The sequence below is a fragment of the Rattus norvegicus genome, chromosome 1 (genome assembly GCF_036323735.1).
Source record: "Rattus norvegicus strain BN/NHsdMcwi chromosome 1, GRCr8, whole genome shotgun sequence".
NCBI classification, from domain to species: Eukaryota; Metazoa; Chordata; class Mammalia; order Rodentia; family Muridae; genus Rattus; species Rattus norvegicus.
In genome coordinates this window covers 21,569,483-21,575,056 of record NC_086019.1, presented here as the reverse complement: position 1 = coordinate 21,575,056, position 5,574 = coordinate 21,569,483, and the positions used below count along the sequence as shown (strand labels likewise).

General features: G+C 43.5%; 1 pseudogene; it reads right to left on the bottom strand.

Annotated features, from left to right (window-relative positions):
* Positions 1 to 556: 556 nt before the first annotated feature.
* Positions 557 to 935, bottom strand: Rpl36a-ps9 (ribosomal protein L36A, pseudogene 9; annotated as a pseudogene).
* Positions 936 to 5,574: the final 4,639 nt, after the last annotated feature.

The window sequence follows — 5,574 nt, the reverse complement described above, 5'->3', positions numbered from 1 at the left end:
CAAAGTTACTCTGTGCCCTTGGGTTCTGTAAGAACGTTATTTTCTATTAAAAAAATAACGTTTGGTTATCGCTATAGGAAGTCTTAAGGACACGAAGGGGAGACACTCCCCATAACTTACCACTTCATGGTAGTCATCATTCGTGTGTGCTTACTGGGGTTTACGGTTTTTTTGCTGCACATTGCTACACAGTTTTGCCATCCTATTCCGTATGAAACCGTGTTAGTGACTGTAAACACCGTTCTCTGATCACCAAAGTAATTCAGTGGGACGAGGAGAGTAAAGACGATAAAGATTCCAGAGTCTCATGGAGCAAGCACCTCTGTTAATGTTGGCATCTGCACATTGTAACCCTTCACTGTGTAGAGATGTACTCATTCGGAAGTCAGTGCTATCCCACTGTGTCGAGGTACTGTGGGAGCTTGGGACAGTGTGTGGAACATCGTGGCCAAGCTGTGGCTTTACTTTACAGAATTAGGAAAGGTCAAGGGTTCAGGCCACTGAAGATGAATTTTAAAGAAATAGAAGATGTTTCCAAGTCATTTGGTAGCGAGAATTTTTTTTCTTTTTAGGGGGTGAAAGGTCAAGATTTTATTGTCTTCATAACAAAATCAGCTTAGAACTGGATCACTTGGCACTTTCTCTTCTTGTCACCTCCTAGTTCAAAATGCTTGCATTTCTCAATGGCCAGCATCCTCTTAGATCTGCAGTTGGGCTCAACGCACTCCAGTCTCAGCACAATCTTCTTCGTACTTTTAGCCTTTTTGCAGAAAATGGCTTAGTCTGCCCGCCGTAGCCACTCTGTTTCCTGTCATAACGCCGCTATCCCTGGGCATACAAAGAATCCTTGCCCTTCTTGTCTGTGTCACCTTGTGGGGTTGGTGCTTCCCACATTTCTTGCAGAATGTCCGGCAGGTCTTAGGAACGTTCACCATGTTTGCAGGAGCGCTATCGAGAATGGTTTTACTTCCTCTCTGGGAGCCGCTGCTGAAGTGTAGGGAAGGAGAGGAGATTGAGCAGGAGAGAGACACTTCTAGTTTAGCTGCTTTGTAGTTGATTTTGTGCTGTGCCACGCTGCCACCAGTGAGCCAGAATTCATCCTATTGAGTGACATTTTAAACCAGTGTGCCACAGAAGACTTTAACTGAACCCCATCATGTAGGCTGGACTTATAGAATGTCCTTTCTGAGTAGGGGAAAGCCAGGAGCAGAAGACAAGCGTCTTAGCTCTATGAAGATTTGTCCCGGCTCATGGAGAGTCCTGACAATACATATCCTCCTGTTTTTCTCTTGGAAAATCAAACTAAATGAGGGTCTTTGAAAGTAGTTGGGCTTCTTCCTCCCCAACTTCTTTCTTCCCTATTGGTAAGCAAATGTTTGGTATAGGGTCTCACTTCGTAGACTAGTAAGCTGGCCTGAGAGTCATTCTGTAGCCCAGGCTAGCCTTGCCATTGGGAAACTTCCCTGCCCCAGCCTCTTGGTCATTTGGATTGTATGTGTGAGTTGCCAATTCCTGGCTCCTCCATTTCGTCTTGTTTGTACAGGCTTCCTCGGTGGTAGTTTTTTGTTTTTGTTGTTATTTATTCTTTGAATGTTTTTAAAGATGATTTTTTAAAATGAATCCTTTCAGGATTTTATACATTGTATTTTGGTCATACCCATTCTTCCCTCAAGCTTTTTCCAGATGCACCTCATGTTCATTTCCACTCAACTTGGTGTCCTCATTCAGAAAAGAAAACAAAACAAACCACGGAATCCAGTTAGTATTGCCTATGTACTTACTCTTGGGTGTGTGACCACCCGTCTGGGTGTTCTTTACCTGGTTCACCCTTAGAGGGAACAGACTCTGCCTCTCTGTCAGTTACTGGTAGGTCCTCAGCTAAAGGTGGAGCTCGGTGCACACCTCTCTCTCCTGTGCTTACATATTCTCAGGTTGTATGCAGGATGCTGGTTCAACCACTCTTGAGTTCCTATGTGTGTCCTCTTTGTTTCCAGCACCAGTCTATTAAGCATCCCTTGGATCCCAATACTTATATATAGGTACTGCTTATCTGCTTTTAGCTCCCAAGGTGTTTGTTAGGAAATGTGTATGCAATGAGACTAGGTATGTGGGACAAGTACTGCCCAGTGTCTTCTCATGACCAGGTGGGCCCTCTCAGCATCCTTTAGCTGATGGCTTCCGTAGGCTGCTTCGAGACAGATATTGCTTATGCCAGTGGCATCCGGCTGTGGTAGATTTCAGAGTCAAAGTGAGACTGACAGTTCATCATCTTCCTGAAAATATGAAGACAATTTAGATTGTCCTTTTTGGTTGCGATGTTTTACTTATTGGTTTATGAAGCTTAAGGCAAAATTGAAAGAATGGTGTCTTACAGTGATAATATTCTGGTCAATGAGAGAGAGAGAGAGAGAGAGAGAGAGAGAGAGAGAGATAGAGAGAGAGAGAGAGAGAGAGAGAGATCTGGCTTGCCTTGGTACAGACACCTATCCAAAATGAACACTGGAGCATTAAAAGGGAAAGATGACTGAGCTTTTGTAGAAACCATAGATCATAACTAACCTACCTTAATGATCACTAATGATCACCATTTTTACCCAGAATGTAGTGCTTTCATTGGTTAGCTCAGTTCAATTGATGTTGATAAACTTGTTTAATCCTCACTTTAAAGAGCCATCAATTTCACACAAGTTCTTCATGCCTCTATTGCCTGTGATGAGCTATTTCTTAAAATTGCACTTTATTTACCTGGCGTGTGTGCACGAGTGTGTGTGTGTGTGTGTGTGTGTGTGTGCGCGCGCGCGCACGCGCACGTGCGCCATGGCTTGTGTATGGAAATGAGAGCACAATTCTCCAGCCCTTACACATATGATTTTGAAATGATGGTATAAAACCTAGAAGTTACAAATGAAGGAAAACCTGACATTTGTCTTTCCAGGACTGGATTAATTTGCTTAATGTGATTGTGTCTCACTTCATCCGTGTTATTACCAGTGACATCGCCCCACTCTTCTCCATGGCTGATGTGTCCACTGAGCTCACATACCATTCTTTCCTTACCTGTTCCTCGGTGGTTGGGTACCTGGCTTAGCAATTGTGAATAGTGCCTCAAGGAATATTGAGGTACAAGTGTGCAAGTGTCCCCGTGACTTGGGTCACTTCAGGAGCATACCCTGAAGTGATCTGGAAGGAGATGTGTTTATATCTTCATAACAGTTGGCCTAGTTTCCATGCCCATTGGAGTCGTGAGAGACTCCTTTGGTCCTCGTCCTAGAATCAGCATTCTGATCAGGGTTAGATGTAATCTCAGTGTCTTCATTTCTTAGCCTCTAATTTTATTCTACTTCTTTGTTTTCTCAAACTATAATTACTTAATTTTCTTCTGTTCCATTTCCTTCCTCCAACTCCTCCCCCTATTTATCTATTTCTGAGACACAGTCTTGCCACGTGGCCCTGGCTGGCCTGGAACTCATAGAGATTTGCCTGCCTTTGCCTCCTGAGTGTTGGTATTAACGCTGCATGACACCACCCCAGGCCAGGGTGTACAGTGTTGAAATGGGCTGCCCCACCACCACTGTGTTAAACGGTTTTAAAATCCACTTTACCTCACAATCCAGGTGCTCTAAAGCATGGCTCCTCCCACAGTCACTCTGTCGCTGACAGCCTTTAGTTTTTACTGACTGAGAAGCTCATTTTTGTTCTACTGTGGTTTTGTTGCCTTGGAACTTTGTTTCTCTGACCATCTTTTTTTTTTTTTTTCCAACCCCTAATTCTAATTTTCCTCTAAAGTTGGTGGCTTCTCAGCCTTTGGGTCCATCTTTTACACAGGCCGTTTAGTATCGGCATCATGTCTAGGATACCAAACAATTCTGAAGGTGTTTGGTCCATATGCTATATATCTTAAAAGTCGACTCTTACTTTGAATGCCAAGGCTAGAATACTTAGGCAGGTTTTTAAATCGATTCTTTTAACAAGACACTCAAGACTGGGGGCAAGGGGCCGAGTTGCTGTACACACACCTTTGGACACTGCATGCTCAGGTGGGTGAATCTGAGTCTGGAGATGAGTGGAATATAAGGAAAAGCAAGGTATATAAATACTGACCTTTTCATTTCTTTCTAAACTAATAGCTGTGTACGATCCCCCACCCCTAGGGAGAGAGTGGGCTCAGTCTGTCCTCTTCTACCTTACATCAATTCTTTAGAGGCATTGTAGTGTTTGAGGGGTGGGTGAAAGGGCAGGTCTGTTGACACAGGCTGCCTCTCCTCTGCTGTAGGATTAGGATCCCATCCTTGAGAAGAGGCTCCATCAGTCTGTATGGAAGTCTTGCTCGTTTCAAAGTGAAAAGCACCAAGTCTCTACCCTGTTGATTTAGACGCTGTTTCCAGTGGTCCTTCGAAGAAAACAAGACTGAACATTTACAGCCTCAAAAGCGATAAAGCCTGTAAGTGAAATCCAATTTATTTCTCACTGGTTACTGAGCTCCTGAGTGGTCTCGTTTTCCTTGGCTGTATCCCGGATGAGGAGACTGTATAAGGAGACCCGTCACAATGGCTCAGTGACTCGGAACAGGGGTCATTACTAATGCATCCGTGCTGCATTTCAAGGCATCATGCAATGCATGATTTTTCATTTGCTAAAGCCATGAATTGATGCTAAAGGGTCACGACATAAAATACTTTCACTTCACGCAATTAGAGCTTGTAATGGGTGTTTAACATGGAAGGATTTTTTTTAACCATATTTTGCAGGGCAACAGACACTGCTGCTACTTGTTAATGCATCTTGGACCCACTGCTTCTCTCGGTGCTGAGTGGAGCATCGGGAGACTAAAGGACAGCATATTCAGTCCATGTCCTGCCTCTGTTGGCAGTTTCATTGATTACGCTGTAGTTTCAATTTAATAGTAATGACCATGACAGTAGCTATACTAGTTAACAATTAAGTGTAATGTTTATTCAAGGAAGCTTTCAGTTCTGATTCTAAAAAATTAATCTTTAAGTTTTTACATTGATTTTTGAGTTCTCAAAAGAATTTTTTTTTAAGATTTATTCATTTATTATATATAAGTACACTGTAGCTGTCTTCAGATACACCAGAAGAGGGCATCAGATCTCTTTACAGATGGTTGTGAGCCACCATGTGGTTGCTGGGAATTGAACTCATGACCTCTGGAAGAGCAGTCGGGTGCTCTTAACCGCTGAGCCATCTCTCCAGCCCCCCTCAAAAGAATTTTTAAAACAGACATTCTAAAAGTTTGGTGGTAGCAGTTGTGTGTGTGTGTGTGTGTGTGTGTGTGTGTGTGTGTTTTCCAGCTTGCACATGAGTATGTGGTGTGCATGTGGAAGCTAGACAACAGGTATCATTTTTTTTTTTTTTTTTGGTTCTTTTTTTCGGAGCTGGGGACCGAACCCAGGGCCTTGCGCTTCCTAGGCAAGCGCTCTACCACTGAGCTAAATCCCCAACCCCAACAGGTATCATTCTTGGGAATGCCATCTGCCTCCTTTGATGCAGGGTCTTACTTTGGCTTGGAGCTCACCAGTGATGATAGACTGTTGGGTTGGTGAGCCTCCTTAT